Source organism: Apodemus sylvaticus, chromosome 17 (genome assembly GCF_947179515.1).
Source record: "Apodemus sylvaticus chromosome 17, mApoSyl1.1, whole genome shotgun sequence".
NCBI lineage: Eukaryota > Metazoa > Chordata > Mammalia > Rodentia > Muridae > Apodemus > Apodemus sylvaticus.
In genome coordinates this window covers 10,892,297-10,905,995 of record NC_067488.1, presented here as the reverse complement: position 1 = coordinate 10,905,995, position 13,699 = coordinate 10,892,297, and positions in this window count along the sequence as shown.

Sequence of the window (13,699 nt, the reverse complement as noted above, 5' to 3'; positions counted from 1 at the left end):
TGGATGGTGTGTTCATTACCCTTTTGTTAATTTCTTAGTATCAGTGGTGCACCACTGTAATTAGGAGCTGTGTGTAGTTCTTTGTCATTAAATTTGCTACACCCTAATTATGGATGTTTTTGAACATTCAAAAGACCACCGTCTTGAAATTGACATCCATTATTAAGTATAGTTGCAGATTAGATGGCATTTCCCTTGCTCCATAATGCTGATTGACTTTTGTGCTAAGTGATTTGTCTTAAAGCATGTTGTTAACTTACACATCAGTATCTTTTCAAAATGCATGCAAGTACGTAATATCATATGGCTGAATGTGTTCTTGGGATGTGAGGAGGTATATGAGTTTGATTCTTTCCAGAGATGACTATTTAATTTACATTCAGAGACAAATAAAACTGCTGCTCAAAGCCAAACTAAATGTATCTCAGAATGATTTGGGGAAACATTACCACAAATTCACCTTATAATTCTGTGAGGGTCTGGGATGATTTAATATAAAAGTACATATAAAAAAGTATGGTTGAAGGTTGAGTAGTGTTTCAAGGCCACTGCAGAATCTGGTGTGGACTCCCTCAATAGAGTCACAGAAAATCGGGGTCCAGGGAAAGCAGGCTGGGAGAGGCTCTCTGTCAGCTCATGTTCCACACCCGTGTAAGTTTCTAGGTTATCCTAAGAAATCACATGTGTTCTTCCAAGTGAAATATGGTCCAAGTGCAAAGATGCTTCAGCTATATTTGGGATATGTTCTGAATTTTTCCAAAGTACCAAGAATTCTTGCTGGGGCCTGTTCCACACTACTCCCTGGACTGACCCCTAAACCATAGGTCTAGTCTTTCTGCTTCCCATGACTCATACATCCTCTTTCATTTCTTCTGAGAAACTAGATGGAAGAGAATGTTTGTGTTATCTTTTCAGATATTTTGACATGGATATGAAGTTCTGTGTAATTTAATTGCTTCAGAATCATTAATAAGACATTAAATAATATCCATTGCTGGGCCATGTGACCTACATCAGGAGAAATAACTGGATTTCAAACAGTTTTAATATTTTCTAAATTCATGGTATCCAATGATCCTCCAAGACTTGTCCTGTGCATTGGGAGAAGACACAGGATATAATGTTACGTGGACATTCAGGAAGCATGGCATTAATTTACCCAATAGGGCTGGGGTATTTGCAGTACAAAGTGATAAATCTCAAAGCTATGAAGATGATATACTTCAGTAAATCAGAAAGTTTGTACCAACATTTCCAATGAGACCAATCTTCATTAAAAACTATCATCATAATACACTCCCTAAGGGGAGGGCATATGACCCTCCTCTACTCAAAGATGATTACTTATAAGACTTGGCTGAAAGGATGGTCTTCCTCCATGATGCTGATTCCTCAGTAATATCTTTTGCGAGACTGATACAAAGAAGCATATGTGTAACCTCATAACCTCTATAATTCATTGCTGTTTATAATTTCTCAGAAATTTCAAATATAACTGAAGGGCTTTCATGATCTACAAATAATCTTTAATATAGATAAAATTTAAGGTAATATCTTCAATAAAGTTATAAAAACTGACATTGTGATACTATTTTATATTAGTGCTCCCATGGTATTGTAGTATTATTAATATCAGCAGACATGCAGCCATCTTAATTGTTTATTGACTGAAGAATGGGTAAATAAAATGTGCTACGTTTACACAGTGGAATACTACTTAATCATAAAATAAAATGTATGAAATCTCCCCTGTGACAGACAACACAGATGAATCTAGCAGTCACTGTGTTAATTGAAATATGACAGGTACAGAAGGACAAATACCTGTACTCATATGTGGAAGCAGACGACGAGAAGGTAGGTAGGTATGAGAAGCCAGGAAGATGGTATGGAAACAATCTGGCTAATGTGAATCAACTGCAGTTAGGGGGGAACATTAAGCTCTAGTGTTTCTTAGCATAGTGTGATTACCACAGGAAGAACTTACTGTTCATTTCAGCTTAACTACGAGACAGGGGTTGGAAGGTTAGCAACTGTTTGAGATTGTGCATACTAATTACTATGATTTAGTCACTGTACGTGGATATATCTATCACTGCACATGCACACACACACACACACACACACACACATATATATATATATATATATATATATATATATATATATATATATATATATATATATATATATATCACACTGCACCCTAAGCATAATATACAACTATATGCAACTAATATACAAAAGTAGGCTATTTTACATACAGAAAAGCAAAAATGTTTTATAATATCTTCACTGAAAGCACATCTGGCCTTTAACATTTTGCACTATTTCTACCTTTAAACATAGCTGTACATTAACATAAAAAGAACTGGGGATGTAGTTCAGAGTATAGCCCTTGTCTGTCTTTTATAAGGAATTCGATCCTTACCACCATACACAGAAATAAATTAGAATTATACTGATTTAAATATTGGTTTATAACTATATTAATTAATTGTTTTCAAATCATAGCATTTGTGCTGTTAACATTGTACTGATATTTATTGCTTTAAAACAACTTATTACATGCTTAAACTGCTTCTAGTGTCTTCAGTCCATGCACAGAATTGGAGCTGCAAGTTTAGTTTCTGACCTCAGATGGCTCCTGTCTTCCTCTCTTTTTCTTCCTTTCCATCCCTCCTTCTCACCCTCTGCACCTCCCTCCCTATCTCCATCCCCCTCTTTCTCCTTCCTTCCTTCTTCTCTATTTAATTATTTAAGATTCTTTTATAAATTTTAATTATGTGCATTCTTGTCCCTGTGTGTTTCTCTTGGTGAATGCAGGTGCCCTTTGTGGCCAGAAGTGGTTGTTGGATCTTATAGCACTGGTGTTACAGGTGGTTGTGAGCCACTCCTGGCTGCTACCTGAACTCCAATCTTATGCAAGAGCAGTCTTAACTTAGCAATCTTAACTACCGCTCCATCTCTCAAAGTCTTGGGTATGGGATCTGCAATATAACTTGTGGAGCCTCTGCTAAACTGAAATTGTAGAGAAGGACTGATTAAAAATTTAGGAATTTTAAAAGCACCTTACTACAGCATTAAAACCAATATATGTCATGAAAATTATGCCACTCCAGGGCCTCATGTTCATTAATTCAGCCCTGTATATGAACATAATTTTAATTAAAAACAAGATCACAAGTGCCTTAAGGGAAAGGTGTGTTAAGCTGTCTCAGGCACACAATGGAATTGGTACTTCCATCTGGACAGCTCTTGTGGTTTTATCAAATAGCACTGAGTAACCAAGGCAGACCAGGCTGCCATTAGCAAAAACAAAACAAAAACAAAAAACAAAAAACAGGCTATATGAATCACACCTGCAATACCAGAAACAACAAGAAAACAACAACACCAACACCAACAACACACCATACTTATGTTGAATCACATAGAAGATGTTGTTCCCAATATAGAGTCCAACCCTGGGAGAGGGAAGTCATTTTTACACATGAAGAATTATGAGCCAACACGGTGCCGAGAAGCAATGCTTGCGATTTTGGTCTCTGACAGTGGGAGCCAAAGAAACTCATACTGCCCTTTGTGATGTGCTCTCACCCAGTCAAGACAATATAATTCTAAGAAAGCGAATGAAACTTATTCCAGGATAGAACATCAATCGTCTTTTTTGTTTTGTTTTTAAAATACGAGTGAACAGACCAACAGCCCTTGTGGCTTTTCTTCTTTGGAGTAACTTCAATGTCTAAAAGTTGCTAAGTAACACTTTAATAATAAGAGATTTCAAGGCCAGGAGATTAATGATCCATGACCCTATTTAAGAGAAATATTAGTGCAGCGTGAGGCGAGAGGGCCGAGCACAGTCATGGGAACATTGGGTAATGCGTTCAGCCAGTTTCATGACTTCTTTCTCTGCTGCTCATAGTTGGCTTGGCACGGCCGTTCTTTATTAGACTGTTATTTCATCATCTCAGATCCACTAATAATTACACTGGAAAATTGGGTGACCTACGCAGAGACCATTGTGTAGCAATTATCATCTTGGAAGTTAGTTCTAGATCTGATAAAAACATATGTGTAGGGCAAACATAGTAAGTCTTTTAGGTCTTGGGCTCATTTCACTAAAACCAGCTATCCATTCTTCTTTTACAAGTCCCCCCCCCCCCCACACACACACACAACCACCCCATAGGAAACATAGACTCCTTCTGCTTTGGACATGAACAACTGGTTCTCCTTATGAAACCTGAGCCTCAGCTCACCACCACACCAAGAGGATACAACCTGGGCAGAAAACAACTTCTGAAGGTCTCCTGAAGCCAAACTTGGCTACAGTCCTTTATGTCTGGAGTGCAAACTTCAAAGGAAAAAACAGCTTCTGTGGATTAGTGGCCACGAGAGCTTTAAGAGTAAGTAAAACCCTTGACTGAAATTTAAAAAAAAAAAATTGGCATTGGCTCATCCTGCTGAAAGGCACAAAGCGTTTTTAAGAGGAACACATCACCTTTTAAAATAAATGACTAATATCTGTATAAAAGACAGTGAGCCGTTCATCCCTGGAACATATTCAGGGCAACATGGTGTCTAGCACTGACAGATCAGTGCCATTGAATCTTGTCTTCTCATGGCCTCTGAATGCCAACCATAGGGAGAGCTGGAAATATTTAAGCAAACTCAGAAAGAAGGTCCCAGGAATGTTCATTTTGACCCAAATAGGAAAGGTTGGGATTCCAGAAGTAGCTTCTTTTTTTTTTTCCTTACACAAAAGAAAAGCATAAATAACTTAAAGTTGCTGCTCCAGGGTTTCATAATTTCGTAGTAAACTCAGAGAGCTGTTAGCAGAAAGGGACACTTCAGTATCCAGGGGAGGAAACTTAGGATGGCAGCATGGAGGGCTATGATTCATCCCACACTGGACCCCAGATTCCTCGTGATCAGAACAGTTTGAAATCTTCTTGGGAGTATTGGAAAAGACAGTAAGCGAAAAAGATGTGTCCTATGCAGCAAAACATTAATAAGCACATGAAGGCAAATGATGCTTCATAAACAGCATGTTAACTGTGTCAGAGAGCATTAGAGCTCTGGCCTGCATCACTCGCAGCTCACCAAGCTTCACAGGGAGTGCTTGCTAAGCAAGTGGTGACTCTCTTCTTTGAAGAGTGTTTGTGTTTGTTTGTTAGTCTGTGCTAAAATGGTCATTTATAAAATACACGTTTTATCTGTCTTCTTTTCAAACAATTCCATTCCCAAATATACTCCTTCCGGAGGAATACACATCCCAAGCCAGTGCCTTCCAGGACAGCCATACTCAGAAACGTGTTAGCTTGAACCCTGCTGGGGAACACCTCCTAGTTTCAAGCATTAGTTATCATTGTCTCTCTACTTAGAGCTTTGAATTTGGATTGGTTCTCATTTATTTCATACTTTAATATTTAAAATCCTAGATTTTTATCTTCTCTCCCCTTTGTCTTCTGTACATAGGAGAGAGAGAGAGAGAGAGAGAGAGAGAGAGAGAGAGAGAGAGAGAGAGAGAGAGAGCTTCCAGATTTCAAATTTGAGGAAAAATATTTTTTTAAGAGGAATGTTGTTCAGTTGAGGATAAAGGTAGCAAAGAGAATTGTACTTAAGTATTTTAAGTACAATTTTACCAATTATACTTATGTATCTTAAGATTTTAAAGGTTCGACAAATATTCTGACAAAAGTTTCTACTATTCTAACAAAAGTTTCATAAAGGGCTGAGACATGCCGTAGGGGCTAGGAACACTGCTGATCTTGAAGACCAGAGTTGGATTGCCAGCACCTATGTCAGGCAGCTCACAACTACCTCCAACTCCCTGGCCATAAGATAATAACAACCATTCAAATAATTTTAATAAATTTAAAATAGAATACAGTAAGTTATTATGCTAGAAGACACTGAGAAAATAAGCAAAAACATCTCATGGAAAACTACTAGATGACTACTAAATAAGAAAAGATGCTTCACTCCATTGGTAATAAGAAAATGTAAATTTAAACCTTATTGGAGTGCTATTTTGTAATACTTCTTACGAAAACACAACATATGATTTTAACATAAGAATTAACAACATAAAAATTTTCCTGTAGCTGGCAATAATGTACATTCCAACAATAAATTTGCAATCTTTATAAAATGTCAATTTTGCCTATTAGATGATTCAGCGATTCTGCTTCCCAATAGACCCTGAAGCTTCTCCCTCCTGTATTCACAGCTCCCCACATAGGAATGTTTATAGCAATGTTGCTGAACCAGCCTCATTAAAATTCTATCACCAAAGCAGAAATAAGTCATGGAATGTTCAGATGTAGAAAAGAATAGAAAAAAAATATCATTTGCTTTATACATACCAACCAAGAAGAACCCTACACATTTGTTGGACAGACTGATATTTCAGACCACTCAAATATGGTGTTATTTACAGAAACTATTAAAACATACAAGCAATTTGTTGTAAACAAATATAAGGTTTGTATATGTATACATAGTAGAAACAGAAAGTAGGAGCTGAGATGTACAGATCTCAGATTTGCATGGTAATTCCTTTTGGAGGGGCTGGGGGTGGATGCAGCAGGGAGAAAGGTGAAAGGCAGGTGTGTAACAGACTCAGCTATTTTTTTTTTTTTTTTGCTTCATCTCTATGAGACTCTTTAAATTGTTTAAAGTTTTTCATATTTGAAATATGTTATGAGACATTATCAAAACATTAAAACACAGAATACAGCAAGAGTTTGGCTGCAATCAATCCTAAAGACCAAAATAGCAGGACATTACAGGAAGAAGGGAAAATCACTGAAGGAAGCTGAAGGTATGTACCCCATAATCAAAGAACTGGCAATCTACTTCCCTTCTTCTTTACTTTGAAGGCATTACCTCTTGCAATATGTTTTTTTCTCACATTTGTTTACCTGGTTTTCTACCTCTAGCAGACAATAAGGTGTTCTGTTCAAGGTCTAACAAGCTGGACACTGTGTCATTACTAATGTGGTTAGTACTCAACACAAGACATTTTGAATGAGCTGGATTGGTGAATGAATATTACTAATGCAGAGATGGATGGCTGTGATAGTATAGGGACTGGTTTACTCTTTGTTCTGATTGCCTTAATATCAACATGTAAAACTCAACACAGGCAAGAGAAGTTAAGTAAACAGAACACTCATGTTCAGCGCAAAAATGAAAGGGACCTACGTGTCTATTATGGAGCAAGACAGTTCCCTTCCAAGTGGTAATCATGAGAGATGTTTCTGATTTTCTAATTGGTGTTTAACTTTTAGAAATCTCACAGGCCTTTCATTTATGTATGTGTTTCTTATCATAGCTCACTCCTGTCACCAACAAGCCCCATTTTGTTTTTTTTATAAGGGGACATTAATCATATAAAGGTCAAGGAATTAACATTACTAGCCAGAACATTATTTCTAGGATACAAAATCTAAGGGGTGGGTGGGAGGACAGGGGAAGAGAAGGGGGCTTACGGGACTTTCAGGGAGTGGGGGGGCTAGAAAAGGGAAATCATTTGAAATGTAAATAAATTATATCGAATAAAAAAAAAAGCCAGGCAACGAACAACTGCACTGTTGTGGCAGAGGAACATTGGAAAGAGGTCCCAGTCATGTACAGAAAGTGATGTCATCAGGATATGGGATGTGGGGTTGGGGTGCGGGGTTCAGGAACTTGGAAAAGCAGAAACATTGGTTGGGGGGGTTCACCCATCACAAAGTGGTGGTGACAGGAGGAGAAAGACTCAGAGAACCCAGAAGCCATGTGACTGGAGGACCTTTTGGTTGTTGAAATAATTGTTAAGTCAGGAGAAACCTTGAAACTCACAAAGAGATAGATGCTGTGTGACTCCATTTACATAGGTACATGTAGACTAAAGGAGTCACATCAGGAAGACAATTTGGAGAATGCTATTTGGGGAGTGTGAGGACAGGGACCTAGGTGTTTTGGTGAGTGTACTTTCAATAATGTTGGGTAATGGAGGCTTGGAGATGTGTCATACTTGGTGTTGTGCCTGACAACATTATATTGTATGGTTAGGAACTTGTGGGGGTATGGATTTTATGTTATTGTTGTTTTTTAAATAAAAATTATACCTTAAAAAATGATATTATGAAAATTTATGAATGAAACCATTAAGGTGATGAACCGGCTTTCTGCAAAGTCACCTGTGAACCTTTGGCCATCTGAATGAAAATAATAATCTTCACTCTTGTCCTTTTTCTGTCTCCTCCCCCTATTTTAACCCCTCCTAGCGATGACAAATAGTCCTTCTGACTCCATAGATCATATCTTCTCCAATGTCCATAGAATCTAAAGATTTATCTTAATTTTTAACACATAATTTTAAATCTCTCTCCCTCCCTCCTTCCCTCTCTCCTTGCCTCCCTCCTCCCCTCCCTCTCTCCCTTCCTTTAGCTAGGTTCACTTTACACATGAAGAGACCAAGGTTCAGGGTAAGTTGTGAAGTTTACCCACTCACTCCTTCACTTTCTAGACTCTGTCTATCTGTCTGTCCGTCTGTCTGTCTGTCTCAACTGCAAATGCCCAGAGCCCATAAGAGGGTGTCAGGTCAAGGCCACTGGAGCTGGAGTTACAGGTGGTTGAGAGTCACCCGAAATTAGTTTTGGGAATCAAACTAGGAACTGCTGGAGGAGCAGAAAGTGTCCTTAACCTCTGAGCCATCTCGCTCGTCACTATGATTTAATGTGTAAATTGTGTTAACCCCACCTGCCCTGTTTATATAGTAGTAGTTAAGAAATAAAAATTCCTAAATAAATGCATGTTAAATGAAGGAATAATGGAATCAATGTTTCATTTTTATAGAAACTATAGCCCTATACGAATTTAAAAATATAAGTCATCATCATTTCTTTCTTTGTCCTTCCATAAAGAAAAGCAACTATATTTAGATATCATCAGAATATAAATGCATCTTGTAAAATAAGGTAGGCTCTGACATGTTAAAACCCACAAACAAATCACAAATATAATATTAAAATACAATATACTAGATTAAAAACACCCATCACGACTGAAATTCAAACATCTCTCAATATTTTTTTTAATCTTTTTTGTTTTTCTTTCTGGTCTTAAGCAAATGTTCATCTGTGTGGCCCTCACACACTATAGATTAGTTCAAATTTTTAGAAGTTTATATAAACATAACTGTATACTATGTCCTTTTTATTACTGGTCTTTTATATATACATTTTATATGTATGTGAAATATATATATATATATATATAACATGTATAGATTTATGTGAATACATATATTATATAAGCATGTATCATATGCATATAATGTATATATGCTTATTATATGATAAATTTGTATGCTTATATATTAAATATTTTATATAAACATATATATATAATATACATATATAAAGCCATTTGTCTATGCTTTAAAGTTCATGAAGATTTATGTCTTTTTTTAGGCCTATTACTATTAATAACACTACCCACCCACATGCATTCATTGACATTCTCATTAACACAAGGCCAGGCGAGGCCAGCTCAACACTCTGACAAATGTATAATGTGTATTATAATATCTTTCTATTAGAATACTTTCATGTACTTATTTGTTATCAATATATCTTCTCTTCAGTAAAATAGCTGACTTCTTTACCCATCAAATTTTTGTATTATATTCTTCTAGTATGTTGTAAGACTTGTAGATGACTGATGTAATTACTTAATGAGATAGATCATCATCACTGTTTTCTCCTAGTTTGTGGTTTTCCAAGTCATTCTCATAGCAATGTGTTCATAGAAATGATCAAAGTGTTTTTAATTGACAAATTACTTGAACACATGGGTACAGGGGGATATTTCCTGAATAGAACACCAATAGCTTATGCTCTAAGACCAAGAATCGACAAATGGGACCTCATAAAATTGCAAAAATTCTGTAAGGCAAAGGATACTGTCAGCAGGACAAAACAGCAACCAACAGACTGGAAAAGCTTCTTTACCAATCTTATATCCAATAGAGGGTTAATATCCAACATATACAAACAACTGAAGAAGTTAGACTCCAACGAATCAAATAACCCTACCAAAAATGGGATACAGAAATAAAGAATTTTCAACTGAGGAATATTGAATGGCCGAGAAGTATCTAAAGAAATGTTCAACATCCTTAGTCATCAGGGAAATGCAAATCCAAACAACCCTGAGATTTCACCTCACACCAGTCAGAATGGCTAAATTTAAAAACTCAGGTGACAGCAGATGCTGGCAAGAATGTGGAGAAAGAGGAACACTCCTCCATTGCTGGTGGTATTGCAAGCTGGTACAACCATTTGGGAATCAGTTTGGCAGTTCCTCAGAAAATTGGATACAGTATTGAGGACCCAGCTATACCATTCCTAGGCATATACCCAGAAGATGCTCCAACATGTAATAAGGACACATGTTCCACTATGTTCATAGCAACCTTAGTTATAATAGCCAGAAGCTGGAAAGAACCCACATGTCCTTCATCTGAGGGATCAATACAGAAACTGTGGTACTTATACACAATAGAGTTCTACTCTGCTATTAAAAATGACAAATGTATGAAATTCTTAGGCAAATGGATGGAACTAGAAAATATCATTCTGAGTGAGGTAATCCAATCACAAAAGAACACACATGGTATGTGTTGGACCGGGAAAGGCAGTCTATGTTCTGGTTAAGCTAGATTTGAACCCAAGTGACCCAGTGGATTTAATCCACAAGGGATGGAAGACTGTATACCCATGTTCCTAGACACCAGACTGACACCATGAGACCCTCAACTCCATAATTCTGTGGCCATCAGTCACCTAGGGCTGGTATATCCCAAGTCCCTGGTATTCAGGCTGGACTCCACCCCGACAGTTACTTGGCTACTGCCAGGTATCCCAGGGGATGATGGCCCCTCCTCCCTCTCTTCCCCTCCCTCTTGCTCTTTTCTCTTGTTCTCTTCTCTTCTCTCTTGCTCTCTTCTCTTACCTTTCTCTTTCCCCATTCTTTTCCCATCTTTCCTCATGGCTATAGCCAGCTTTCATGTCTTTACCTCCCCTCTCTCACTCTATTCTTCTATAATAAAGCTTAAAAATCATGGGCTGTCTCCTTTTATAAAAACCTGCCATGCTGGAGAAATGAAACAGGCCTCTCAATTTTTCCAGCTGACAGAAAGAAAAAGGACTCCCCAAACTGCCCGGGCCTCCTCCACAGGTACACAGGCTCGAATCAGAATGGACCTGCAGATATGCACTCACTGATAAGTGGATATTATCCCAAAAGCTCTGAATACACAAGATACAATTCATAGACCACGTGAAGCACAAGAAGAAGAACAAAGTGTGGGTGATTCACTTCTTCTGAGAAGAGGAACAAAATACTCACAGGAGCAAATATGGAGATAAAGTGTAGGTCAGAGACTGAAGGAAAGCCCATTCAGAGACTGTACTACCTGGGAATTCATCTCATATATAGTCATCAAACCCAGACACTATTGTGGATACCAAGAAATGCTTGTTGAAAGGAGCCTGATATGGCTGCCTTCTGAGAGGCCCTGTCAGAGACTTACAAATACAGAGGTGGACGCTTGCAGTGAACCATTGGACTGAGCATCAGGGTCCTAGTGGAGGAGTTAGGGGAAGGGCTAAAGGACCTGAAGCTCTATTTATAATAGCCAGAAACTGGAAAGAACCCAGGTATCCCTCAACGGAGGAATGGATACAAAAATGTAGTATATATACACAATGGAGTACTATTCAGCCATTAGAAACAATGAATTCATGAAATTCTTAGACAAATGGACGGAGCTGGAGAACATCATACTAAGTGAGGTAACCCAGTCTCAAAAGATCAATCATGGTATGCACTCACTAATAAGTGGATATTAGCCTAGAAAATGGGAATACCCAAAACATAATCCACACATCAAATGATGTCAAAGAAGAAGGGAGGAGTGGCCCCTGGTTATGGAAAGACTCAGTGTAGCAGTATAGGGCAATACCAGAACAGGGAAGTGGGAAGGGGTAGGTAGATGGGGGAATAGGGGAAGGGAAGAGGGCTTATGGAACTTTCGGGTAGTGGGAAGCCAGAAAAGGGGAAATCATTTGAAATGTAAATGAAAATATATCAAAAAAAGAAGGAGCTGAAGGGGTTTGCAACCTCATAGGAAGAGCAACACTATCAACCACCCAGACCCCCTAGAGCTTTCAGGGACTAAGCCACCAACCAAGAAGTACACATGGCTCCAGCTGTATATGTAGCAGAGGATTGCCTTGCAAGGCATCAATGGGAGAAGAGTTCCTTGGTCCTATGAAGGCTCAATAGATGCCCCAGTGTATGGGAATTGAAGGAAGGGAGGTGGGAGTGGGTGGGTGGGTAGAGGAACACCCTCATAGAAGCAGGAGAAGAGAGGATGGGATGGGGGTTTCCAGGATGGGGGAAACCTGGAAAGGGGATAACATTTGAAATGTAAATAAAGAAAATATTTTATTAAAAAAGGACAAACAAACAAACAAAAAACCAAAAATCAATACTTTTTGCTAGGATCTAAGAATTAAAATATTATTTGAATACAGTATCTCACACATTTGAGAGTTTAGCTTAATAAAATGTGTAACTCTATTGAATAATTCAGAGAATGGATTATTATAAACCACATGTCAATGTATACATTCTGAATGGTACAAAGCCATGACTCCATCCTTGGAGAAATGAGAACTTCCAAGAGTCCCCCGAAGTACACAGTTTCTATAGAAAATGAGTACCTTTCCCTCTCAGTGTGTATGAACAACAGTAAACTGATACTTGATTGTCTAGAGAGTTTCTGAGTTAAAATTTACCTACACACTTGAGATATGTACTTGTGTTTTTGAAATTTAGAGCTATCTACTGAATATTTTGTGCTACCTGACTTAGAAATGACGCGTTTTGTTGGCAGAAGCTGAACACAAATGAAGTCTGAATCCATTTACATCTTCTTAGAGGATAGAACTGTCAGCTAGAAGATATTTAAAAGTAGCACGTGTTACTTTGGAAAAGTGGAAAAGGTAGCTGATATTAGGGAATACTGTACTACTCCATACTTAGATATTCTAAGACACAGAGGCACAAACCACATCTGAAAGTATAGGTAGAATATAGATTTTAAAATGTATGAGAGAATATTAGCGATGTTGAGCCAGCATAATTCCAGATCTGGTCATACCTAATTTCTGAGAGACAGATTCCATTGATGGTAACTGCGCAGATTTGTGTCAAAATTACTGAAAGAATAAAAGAAAGATATACATGGATTTATGCTATTTAGATAAGAGAACAGAAGAGTGTGTAGTTTCGCATCCAGGATAGGTTTAATTACTTTGTTCTTGGGCTGAAGGGAGAGCCTCTAAATCAAAGTGTCTGGGGTACTGTTGACCATGACTGATTTAGTAGCATCTTCTAATCTTAAGAATTCTGGACATCCTTGCACAAATGTTAATCTGAACAGTAGAATTTTAGAGGAATGAGGAACGAGTGTTGAGTGGAAAATAAATACTGGAAGAAGATTTGTCATTCCACAGAAATACTCTGCTTAACTAAGTTATTTTTATTCCTTTCACAATAGAAAAAAAAAAAGTAAATGTTTTTGTAACATCTAATGTGGTTATTAAGTATTTGGTTAACAAATGGAGTATTCAGA